Consider the following 12,883-nt stretch of genomic DNA (forward strand, 5'->3'; position numbering starts at 1 on the left):
GCCTTGGTTTCTCTGGCAAGTGACACTTTGAACTGTGTTGGCTTCAACCTAATGGTGATACAGTGTGGTCTACTGGAAGAGCAGGAAGTCACAGGATCTCACTGTCTTATTGGACACAGTGTTTCAACTACAGCTGTGGACTTTGAGGCAAAAGATTAGGTATCAACTGAATTTTTGCGGGCCATGCATCCTCTGGGGGCTTAGTATTATAGAGGCACTTATGAATCAATAATACTGAAGGGAACCCCAAGGAACATTATTACTCGGAGGGGGGCTATCTGCAGAATGGCATCTACCACAAGACATATACAGTATATATTGTAGCGCTGCAGTGTTCTCGCTGCACAGTGAGAAGGCAGTGACCCGGCATCAGTACAAAATAAAGTCTCATTTAAAGTACAGCGGACTCACAAACCAGAAAGTAAAATGTATCCTCCGGATTGCAGCTGGGAAAGCAAAGACAGTCCGTGACTGTTGCCGTGGACGACTGCTCCATTGTGCACGCTGGGGTGCCAGGCCTTTTGGCTCCGCTTGGCCCTATGTTGCCTCACACAGGAAGAGCTCTGCAAAGCCTCCTGCTTGGTCTGCTTCCAAGACCAACACTGACACACCCAAACCCTTCCTGCAAGGTTTTTTTTCTCTCCTCTGGAATCTGTGGACATGGGCCACTTATAAAAGCCGGCCTGGAGGTAACGGACTGGCCCCACTACCTTCCTGCAGTCCGTTTAAAAAATAAAAGCCCATACCGGGTTTTTCTGAACAATTCCTTGGCCACATAGCCTGACCAGGTTCATGGTTACTTTTATTCTGCCTTGTGACTCACAGGCATCCTGCTGTGACCACAAGGCACTCCAGCAGATCTAAAGGTACTGTCACACTTAGCGATGTACCAGCGATCCCGACCAGCGATATGACGCGGTCAGGATCGCTGGTACATCGCTAAGTGGTCGCTAGTGAGCTGCCACACAGGCAGATCTCACCAGCGACATCGCAGGGGACGGGGGTCGCTACTTACCTGTCACACTAGGCGATCCTGACGTCCTCCCGCCTGCGTCCACGGTTGTTGCTCGTCTCTCCACAGGAAGCGCCGCAGGAAGCTGACGACGAGAAACGGTCCAGGACTAGAGTTGAGCGATACCGTCCGATACTTCAAAGTATCGTATCGGATGGTATCGGCCGATCTTTAAAAAAAGTATCGGTATCGCCGATTCCGATACCGGAAGTCCCATTCAAGTCTATGGGACTTCCGGTATCGGAATAAGAAAAACCCTTTCCTGCCCTTGTACAGCCTCTCTGGGGTCTGTACGGGCCTTTCGGGGGGCTGTGCCGGCCTGCCAGGGGGTCTGTGCAGGCTCCGGTGGTCTGTGCCGGCCTGCTGGTGGTCTGTGCAGGCTCCGGGGGGCTGTGCCGGCCTGCCGGGGGGCTGTGCCGGCCTGCCGGGGGGCTGTGCAGGCTCCGGGGGGCTGTGCCGGCCTGCCGGGGGGCTGTGCCGGCCTGCCGGTGGTCTGTGCCGGCCTGCCGGTGGTCTGTGCAGGCTCCGGGGGTCTGTGCAGGCATCGTCCGATGGGACTACAAGTCCCATCGGGCGATGCCTGCTACCATGACAGTGATTGACACATTAGCCAATGATGGGACAGTAGTAGTCCCATCATCCGGCTAATGTGTTAAATGTAAAAAAAAAAAAAAAATTACATGCTACATACATACAACATGCATACTACATACATGCTACATTCATACTACATAAATACTACATGCAACATACATACTACATATATACTACATGCATGCTACATACATACTGCATGCTACATACATACTACATATATACTACATACATACTACATACATACTACATGCTACATACATACTACATATATACTACATACATACTACATACATACTACATGCATGCTACATACATACCACATACATAACACATATATACTACATGCATGCTACATACATACTACATGCTACATACATACCATATACATACTACATGCATGCTACATACATACTACATGCATGCTACATACATACTACATATATACTACATGCATGCTACATACATACTACATGCTACATACATACTACATATATACTACATGCATGCTACATACTACATGCTACATACATACTACATATATACTACATGCATGCTACATACATACTGCATGCTACATGCATGCTACATACATACTACATACATACTACATGCTACATACATACCACATATATACTACATACATACAATACATTTATACAATACATACATAGACATACAGTACATATAACATAGAGTAACATACTTACCAATACTTGTCACATTGTTCCCCGAAGCCATTGTCTTTTCCGGAATAAATATTAACATAACAAACCACAAAAATACTCACCCACGATCCGAAGCAGTCCACGAGTGTGTCCCACGACGATCTTGGGTAGAGAACTGCAGCATCAGCTGTTGCTGCCGTTCTCTACGGGCTGCAGGAATTCAATGACGGAAGGTAGGTATCCTTCCGCACTGTATTCCTCCGCCACTTAAAAAAAAAAAGTCCCTAGTCTCACTTTATGCCATTGCTGTGTGGGAATTTCCCACGCAGCAATGGCATAAAGTGAGACTAGGGACTTTTTTTTTTTTAAGTGGCGGAGGAATACAGTGCGGAAGGATACCTACCTTCCGTCATTGGATTCCTGCAGCCCGTAGAGAACGGCAGCAACAGCTGATGCTGCAGTTCTCTACCCAAGATCGTCGTGGGACACACTCGTGGACTGCTTCGGATCGTGGGTGAGTATTTTTGTGGTTTGTTATGTTAATATTTATTCTGGAAAAGACAATGGCTTCGGGGAACAATGTGACAAGTATTGGTAAGTATGTTACTCTATGTTATATGTACTGTATGTCTATGTATGTATTGTATGAATGTATTGTATGTATGTAGTATATACAGTATGTGGTATGTATGTAGCATGTAGTATGTATGTAGTATGTATGTAGCATGCATGTAGCATGTAGTATGTATGTAGCATGCATGTAGTATATATGTAGTATGTATGTAGCATGCATGTAGTATGTATGTAGCATGTATGTAGTATGTATGTGGTATGTATGTAGCATGTAGTATGTATGTAGCATGCATGTAGTATATATGTAGTATGTATGTAGCATGTAGTATGTATGTAGTATGTATGTAGTATGTATGTGGCATGTAGTATGTATGTAGCATGCATGTAGTATGTATGTAGTATGTATGTAGTATGTATGTGGTATGTATGTAGCATGTAGTATGTACAGTGGGGAAAAAAAGTATTTAGTCAGTCAGCAATAGTGCAAGTTCCACCACTTAAAAAGATGAGAGGCATCTGTAATTTACATCATAGGTAGACCTCAACTATGGGAGACAAACTGAGAAAAAAAAATCCAGAAAATCACATTGTCTGTTTTTTTTTTCATTTTATTTGCATATTATGGTGGAAAATAAGTATTTGGTCAGAAACAAAATTTCATCTCAATACTTTGTGATATATCCTGTGTTGGCAATGACAGAGGTCAAACGTTTTCTGTAAGTCTTCACAAGGTTGCCACACACTGTTGTTGGTATGTTGGCCCATTCCTCCATGCAGATCTCCTCTAGAGCAGTGATGTTTTTGGCTTTTCGCTTGGCAACACGGACTTTCAACTCCCTCCAAAGGTTTTCTATAGGGTTGAGATCTGGAGACTGGCTAGGCCACTCCAGGACCTTGAAATGCTTCTTACGAAGCCACTCCTTCGTTGCCCTGGCGGTGTGCTTTGGATCATTGTCATGTTGAAAGACCCAGCCACGTTTCATCTTCAATGCCCTTGCTGATGGAAGGAGGTTTGCACTCAAAATCTTATGATACATGGCCCCATTCATTCTTTCATGTACCCGGATCAGTCGTCCTGGCCCCTTTGCGGAGAAACAGCCCCAAAGCATGATGTTTCCACCACCATGCTTTACAGTAGGTATGGTGTTTGATGGATGCAACTCAGTATTCTTTTTCCTCCAAACACGACAAGTTGTGTTTCTACCAAACAGTTCCAGTTTGGTTTCATCAGACCATAGGACATTCTCCCAAAACTCCTCTGGATCATCCAAATGTTCTCTAGCAAACTTCAGACGGGCCCGGACATGTACAGGCTTAAGCAGTGGGACACGTCTGGCACTGCAGGATCTGAGTCCATGGTGGTGTAGTGTGTTAGTTATGGTAGGCCTTGTTACATTGGTCCCAGCTCTCTGCAGTTCATTCACTAGGTCCCCCCGCGTGGTTCTGGGATTTTTGCTCACCGTTCTTGTGATCATTCTGACCCCACGGGGTGGGATTTTGCGTGGAGCACCAGATCGAGGGAGATTATCAGTGGTCTTGTATGTCTTCCATTTTCTAATTATTGCTCCCACAGTTGATTTCTTCACTCCAAGCTGGTTGGCTATTGCAGATTCAGTCTTCCCAGCGTGGTGCAGGGCTACAATTTTGTTTCTGGTGTCCTTTGACAGCTCTTTGGTCTTCACCATAGTGGAGTTTGGAGTCAGACTGTTTGAGGGTGTGCACAGGTGTCTTTTTATACTGATAACAAGTTTAAACAGGTGCTATTACTACAGGTAATGAGTGGAGGAAAGAGGAGACTCTTAAAGAAGAAGTTACAGGTCTGTGAGAGCCAGAAATCTTGATTGCTTGTTTCTGACCAAATACTTATTTTCCACCATAATATGCAAATAAAATGAAAAAAAAACAGACAATGTGATTTTCTGGATTTTTTTTTCTCAGTTTGTCTCCCATAGTTGAGGTCTACCTATGATGTAAATTACAGACGCCTCTCATCTTTTTAAGTGGTGGAACTTGCACTATTGCTGACTGACTAAATACTTTTTTTCCCCACTGTATGTAGCATGCATGTAGTATATATGTAGTATGTAGTATGTATGTAGTATGTATGTGGTATGTATGTAGCATGTAGTATGTATGTAGCATGCATGTAGCATGCATGTAGTATGTATGTAGCATGCATGTAGCATGCATGTAGTATGTATGTAGCATGCATGTAGCATGCATGTAGTATGTATGTAGTATGTATGTAGTATGTATGTAGCATGCAGTATGTATGTAGCATGTATGTAGTATGTATGTAGTATGTATGTAGTATATATGTAGTATGTATGTAGCATGTAGTATGTATGTAGCATGCATGTAGTATGTATGTAGCATGTAGTATGTATGTAGCATGCATGTAGTATGTATGTAGCATGTATGTAGTATGTATGTAGTATATATGTAGTATGTATGTAGTATATATGTAGTATGTATGTAGCATGTAGTATGTATGTAGCATGCATGTAGTATGTATGTAGCATGTAGTATGTATGTAGCATGCATGTAGTATGTATGTAGCATGTATGTAGTATGTATGTAGTATATATGTAGTATGTATGTAGCATGTAGTATGTATGTAGCATGCATGTAGTATTTTTTTTTTTTTTTTTTTAACATTTAACACATTAGCCGGATGATGGGACTACTACTGTCCCATCATTGGCTAATGTGTCAATCACTGTCATGGTAGCAGGCATCGCCCGATGGGACTTGTAGTCCCATCGGACGATGCTTGCACAGACCCCCGGACATCGGCACAGCCCCCCGGCAGGCCGGTACAGACCCCCACAGGGTGCACAGACCACCGGCAGGCCGGCACAGCCCCCCGGCAGGCCGGTACAGACCCCCACAGGGTGCACAGACCACCGGCAGGCCGGCACAGCCCCCCGGCAGGCCGGTACAGACCCCCACAGGGTGCACAGACCACCGGCAGGCCGGCACAGCCCCCCGGCAGGCCGGTACAGACCCCGGGCAGTCCACACAGCCCCCCGGCAGGCCGGCACAGCCCCCCGGAAGGCCCGAAATGACGGCGCATCATGATGCGCACACACCGCGCATCATGATGACGTCAGTCTGTCAATCAACTTTGAACTTCCGATTCCGATGCCGAATTCCGATATTGAAAAAATATCGGAAGTCGGTATCGGAATTCCGATACAGCAAGTATCGGCCGATACCCGATACTTGCGGTATCGGAATGCTCAACACTATCCAGGACGTTCTCGCGCGATCAGCAATAACCAGCGGGGAAGCGGGTTGTAGGTAAGTATCAGACACAGCGATATCGCTAGCAATATCGCTATAACGTCACAAGTTATAGCGATATTGCTAGCGATATCGCTTAGTGTGACAGTACCTTAATACGCTTCTCAGTGCATCGTGGGGGGACATATAGCGACGCTCACAAATAACACCAGTCACTGCCTCACAATATATATATATATATATATATATATGTATAATATATATATTTACTTATTTAGTAAAAGTTTGATTGTGTAGTTCAGTCAATTTGTAGTGGTATATAGTATATAGTACTTTATAGTGGTATTTTTGACAATATTGTTCTCTGTGTAGTGTTTTATTCTGTAGAATTATTATATATTCACTATGTATTTCTCATGGTGTTGCGCTATTTTTTTTGCCTGGAGTTGTAGTATTAATTATAATATTGGTCTTTGTGTAGTTTCTTTTATTCGGATATATGTAGGTATTATTTAGTCCTGGAATAGCCAAAACAGGTTTAACACATGGCATATGTATATAATTGCATATGTATGATTTTAATTTAAGTGGCAAAGGTGTATGGGGAGACATGCTGTTTGGGGCTTGAGCTTTTAAGACTAACAATGTCACCAGTGCAACTAGTTTATGAAAGTCAGTTTATGAAATTTCTTTCCTCTAAATACTTCATGATCAATTATGAGTTGCACAAATGGCACCAATTAGGAACCACAGCAACTCAGCCACATAAAGTTACAGAACTTACAGAACAGAGTCACCTAGTGTTGAGCCGTATATTGATTAAAAGTTGATAATGCACTGTTAATGCAATTAGTGTAGACTTCCAAACCTCCTCTAGATTTAACATCAACACAAAAACTGTGCACCAAGAGCTTCATGACATGGGATTCTATAACTCAGCAGCTTCAAGCATGCCTTACATCACAAAGCACAATGATAAGCATCAGATGGAGTAGTGGTGATCACATCACCACTGGACTCTAGCAGTCAAAACATACCTGACATCTGATGTAGGGGTGTTGGATGGCGAATGACAGGAGAATATTACTTGCTTGACTGCATTTGGGCAACTGTCAAGTTTGGTGGAGGAAGGATTACGCCATAGGATTGTTTTACAAAGGTTGGTCTAGGCCCCTTAGTTTCAGTTAAGGAAAGCTCAATTGTTCAGTACACCAAGTGTTTTGGAGAATTGTATGCTTCCAACTTTGTGGAAGTCCCTTTTCTGTTCCAGCAATGACTGTGCCCCAGTGCACAAAGCAACATGCATAAAGGCATGGCTGATTTTGATATGTAAGAAGTTGACTGGCCCGCACAGATCCCTGACGTCAACCCCATCAAACATTTTTTAAATGAACTAGAATGGAGTTTGGGAGCCAGGCTCTAGTTAAACATCAATGTCTGACCTCACAAATGCTCTTCTGGACGAATGAACAAAAATTCCCATAGACACACTTCAAAATCTTGCAGAAGGAGCCATGCCAGATGAGTGGAAGCTGTATAAGGCTTCATTCTACACATCCGTGTTTAAACACGTACGTGAAAAAATGGTGCCGGAGTCATCAGTGTTTTGCATCAGTGCATCCATTTTACCATCAGTGTTTTTCAAGGATGGATAAAAAAATAAAAAAGTTACAAAGCTTCTCCTATACTTTGCAATGTTAAATATGGACAGCACGCGGATGCCATCTGTGTGCTGTACATGTTTTTCACAGACCCATAGACACAGCCCTTTTCATCCATGCTGTTTGAAAAAAAACGGACATTTGAACAGCACCAAAGATTGCAATGGGTATGGAAAGTATTCAGACCCCTTTAAATTTTTCACACTTTGTTTCATTGCAGCCATTTGGTAAATTCAAAAAAAGTTCATTTTTTTCTCATTAATGTACACTCTGCATCCCATCTTGACTGAAAAAGCAGAAATGTAGAAATTTTTGAAAATTTTATTAAAAAAGAAAAACTGAAATATCACATGGTCATAAGTATTCAAACCCTTTGATCAGTATTGAGTAGAAGCATCCATTTTAGCTAGTACAGCTATGAGTCTTCTTGAGAATGATGCAACAAGTTTTTCACACCTGGATTTGGGGATCCTCTGCCATTCTTCCATGTAAGATCGTGTCCAGCGCCATCAGGTTGGATGGTGAACATTGTTAGGGTTCTTTTACACTTGCCGTGTTTTTGTGGACTGTTTTTGCGCCCTAATAGATTTCTATCGGGGCCGCAAAAACGGCCCACAAAAATTAATCAGAACGCCGTGCCCGTATATATGGCCATAAAAAAATATTGAGCTTGCTCCATATTTTTCTTTGCTTAGGCTGGTTTTACTTTTGCCGTGTTTTTGCAGGCCGATTTTGCGGCCCCAATAGATTTCTATGGGGCCGCGAAATTGGCCCACAAAAATTCCACGGTGCGCCATGTGCCATACGGCTCGATCTTTTATATGGCGGACGGACACGGTCCCCATTTTAATCAATGGGGTCGTAAAAACAAATGGAAGTTTGTTTTTGCGGCACACCATGACTACCGGTTTTACGGAATGCTGCTTTTTTCTTTGCAATACTATTTCCATAGTTTTGGAAAAAAATATGGCGATCCGCAAACTTTTTTGCGGTCCGTTATGGTGGCAGATCACAAAAAATGCGGTGATACAGACCGCAAAAACGGGCCGCAATAACGGACCGCAAAAAATGCGGTAAGGCTGTGTGCACACGCTGCAGATTCTGCTGCGGATCCGCAGCGGATTCGGCTCTGCGGATCCGCAGCAGTTTTTGCTGCGGTGTACAGTAGCATTCTAACCTATGGAATTCAAAAACCGCTGTGCAGATGCTGCGGAATTTTCCGCGTGGATTTTGCTGAGGTTTCAAATCCGCAGAAAGAATTGCATGTTAATTCTTTCTGTGGACTCCGCAGCAGTTTACCATCTCCTCCATTGTGGAGATGATAAACCGCAGGGCAAAACCGCAGGCTAATCCGCAGATAAACCGCAGGTCTTTTGAACTGCGGATTTATCTGCGGATTTTGCAAAATCCGCGCGGATGAATCTGCAGCAGAATCCGCAGCGTGTGCACACAGCCTTAGTGTAAAAGTAGCCTTATGGACACGGCCACAATAGATTTCAATGCTGCCGCAAAAACAACGGTAGCTTGTTTTCCCACAAAACACTAGCATTTTGCAAGCGTTTTTAGCTTGCAGAATGCTAGCGCTTTTCGAAGCGATTTGTAGCATCGCTTGGAAAAGTGATTGACAGGTTGGTCACACTTGTCAAGCATAGAGCTTTACAAGTGTGACCAACTTTTTACTATTGATACACAGATTGTATACGATATATACAGTGGTGAAAAAAAGTATTTGATGCACTGCCGATTTTGCAAGTTTTCCCACCTATAGAGATGTAAGGGGGTGAAGCACAAGAAGGGTCGGAAGGGGGTTACCTCCTCTGTTCTGTGTCCGGAACCAGTCAACTGTACTGCAGGTTCCCCGTGGGGAAGACTTTCAGACTGGGACAGGAAGGAAGACGGGCTGAGAGCGGGAAAGGCGCGTGCGCAAGGGTCAGAGCAGCGTGTGCAGTAGTCAGGACAGGACGTAGTCGCGCTCCAGGGAGGAGAGAGAGCTCCCGGTCAGAGGGCAAGCACAGGGGGACTTGACAGAGAAATTGCATACCGTGAGTACGTGGAAGCGGAGTCCTCAGTGACTGGAGAGTTGTGCCCCATTGCCCGTGCAGAGACAGCGGCCCATGCAAAGACAGTGGCCCGTGCAGAGATAGTGACCCGTGCAGAGACAGTGATCCCCGCGCTTAGCCCCGGTACCCGTGGTGTTAGTACAGAGCCCCTAATTCCTGTTGAGAGACTTGGCAAGAGACTGAGCATTGTCCCCCGGAGAGATTGTAGTGCTGAAGCAAAAGACTCAGCGCAGAGAGGGGACCCCGTTTGCCCAATATCCCTCTGCATCGCGCTGTAACCCCCAAGACTCCGGTTGTGGGTTACTAGAGACTACAGAGCCCAGAGAGACGACAAGTACCGCTGTTGTCGGCGCCTACGGTGGAGAAGACGACCCTGCAAGCAAGCCCACATCAGACTGATAAGTTTCCAAGAAATTCCCTTCATTACTGTTGCACTGTTTGATTATGTGAAAACTTGCTTTACTTCCTATATATATTTGCACTGTTATATTTCCAGTTTATCCCCCATTGTTTCCTCCCTGCGAGGAGGACCTGATCCCATTAAATAAACCCTTTAACTGTTGGTCTGTCTGTTCCGTGGTGACATACTCAACACCTGCATATTATTACAGAGACACTTCAAGTAAGAGAGACAGAATCTAAAATAAAATCCAGAAAATCACATTGTATGATTTTTAAATAATTACATTGCTTTTTATTGCATGAAATAAGTATCACCTACCAACCAGCATGAATTCTGTCTCTCACAGACCTGTTAGTTTTTCTTTAAGGCTGGGGTCACACTACCGTAGAATGCGGCTGAGTGCTATGTGAGAAAACATTGTATAGCACTCGGCCCAGTGTTAATCTATGGGGCAGCTCACAATTCCATTTATTATCTCTGTTGTATTCAGCGTGCGTGTAAAATCGCCACATGCTGCGATTGTATGCGTATATCATCTGAGCCTCGCTAATGCAAGCTTATGGGGCGAGAAAAAAATCGAACAGCACTTGAACCATGCAAATGCTGATTTTTATGCAACGGTGTCCTTTGAAAAGCCAGCAGTTCATGTGCCGCATACAGTAAGATCACAGAGTGACAGGTTAGATTGAATAGACCGGACCGGAGCACTCAGCTTCATAGTGTCAGGAACACCGCACTGCACTTGCTCACTGTGCCAGTGCGGGTGTCCTGAGTACAAAGACAGTACTCACAGATACCTGTGGAGCAGGGCAGCAGCGGTGACGATGCGTGCTTCAGAGTATCAGGACCTGAAGCACATGACTGCTGGGGGCGTAGCCTAAGCTCCACAGATCTAGGAGCTGCAGGGAAACTCCTAGAAAGGTAACTACGGGGCAATGTTACCAAGGGGCATAGACAGAGACAGAAACCAGACGAAGCCAGGGTCAAAGCACAAGATAGCAATACAGTACCACGGGGTTTAGACAGAAAGGATAGTCAGGACGTTGCAATAGGTCAGAAAACCAGAATGGGCAATAGACGGTACAATAGGGACAAACTGTAACGGAGTAACGATAGTCAAGCCAGGAGGTCGGAACCGGGAAGACAGTAGTACCAAAGCGAGAGACGGAGTACAGAGTGAGGGGACAGGCCGGGTCATACACGGGAAGCAAACAAGCAACGCAGAATACACGCACACCAGGGGTCAGACACACCAGAACAACAGTATAGCTGACAGAGAACCCGGGTAAAGAGTGAGTATAAATACCCCTCCCAGATCCAGAAAGAGGCCACGAACACTTAACCCTGTGAGTGCAGGGCAAGAACCCTGTTCAAACCATGACACATAGAAATACCTGTAGCTGCACACTCCGGTCCCGAGTGCCGGTGGCAGTGCCAGGTATTGAGACGCGAGACTCGTGCGAGTTTCTCGCATGTGTGAACCCGGCCTTAGTAACAGACTACGCCGTTATGGATTAAAATCCTGCAGGGCACGCAAGGCCCATCCTCTCATGCCAGCACATGTCCAGGCTTGTTTGAAGTTCACCAATGACAATCTGGATGACCCAGAGGAGGCATGGGAGAAGGTCATGTGGTTAGATGAGACCAAAATAGAAGTTTTCCGTATCAACCACACTCACTGGGTTTGGAGGAAGAAGGATAAGTACAACCCCAAGAACACTGTCCCAACAGTGAAGCATGGTGGGGAAACATCATTCTTTTGGGGGTGCTTTTCTGCAAAGGGGACAGGACGACTGCACCGTATTGATGGCAGGATAAATGTGGTTTATGAGAAATGAAATAAACCAGTCAGAGTTATAAATAAAAACAGTTTCTGTTTCTGATACCTCGTCCAGCTCCCAAGTCAGTGAATTCTTACAGCAGTTTGAAATATAGTCATGAGCTGTATAGAAGACTTAAAAGTGGGTGAGTAACTACCATAGTCTGCTACAAAGGTGAGCCCGTGGAAAACAGATTTGTGTCACGGGTCATAAGACTGATCACAGCAATAAGACACAAGATAGTCAGGGTGCATTCACGGATGAGCTATTCAAGCTTTTTTGAAAAAGCACCATGAAATGTGCAGCCTTCAGGACCGTAGGAGCAGTCGTTGGGAACGGAAATTTAAAGAGGACCTGTTATCAGAATTTTATACTCCAAACCGAATGATTGTATATAAAGGTATTTTAAGGCGACTGTCACGCCAGTGTCTCACACGCCTTCTCAGCGCCGCCCTACTAACAGAGATTCGCTAATCTCTAGTGAGCACCTCGGGGCCATCATGCTCTGTGTGTGGGGGCCATGAAGGCGGTTTCAGGAGCATAACTACCACGGTCGCAGGAGGGGTTTACAGTGTGGATGTAGCAGAGCTGTGTGTGTACAATTTTGGCCGGAGCGGAGCCGTGTGTGTAGGAGGTGTACGGAGAGGAGCTGTGTGTGTACGAGGTGTACGGAGCAGAGCCGTGTGTGTACGAGGTGTGCGGAGCGGAGCCGCGTGTGTACGAGGTGTACGGAGAAGAGCCGCGTGTGTATGAGGTGAGCGGAGCCGTGTATATGAGGTGTACGGAGGGGAGCCGTGTGTGTACGAGGTGTACGGAGCAGAGCAGTGTGTGTACGAGGTGTACGGA

The sequence above is a fragment of the Dendrobates tinctorius genome, unplaced genomic scaffold (genome assembly GCF_039654945.1).
Source record: "Dendrobates tinctorius isolate UK_male_01 unplaced genomic scaffold, ASM3965494v1 ptg000024l, whole genome shotgun sequence".
NCBI lineage: Eukaryota > Metazoa > Chordata > Amphibia > Anura > Dendrobatidae > Dendrobates > Dendrobates tinctorius.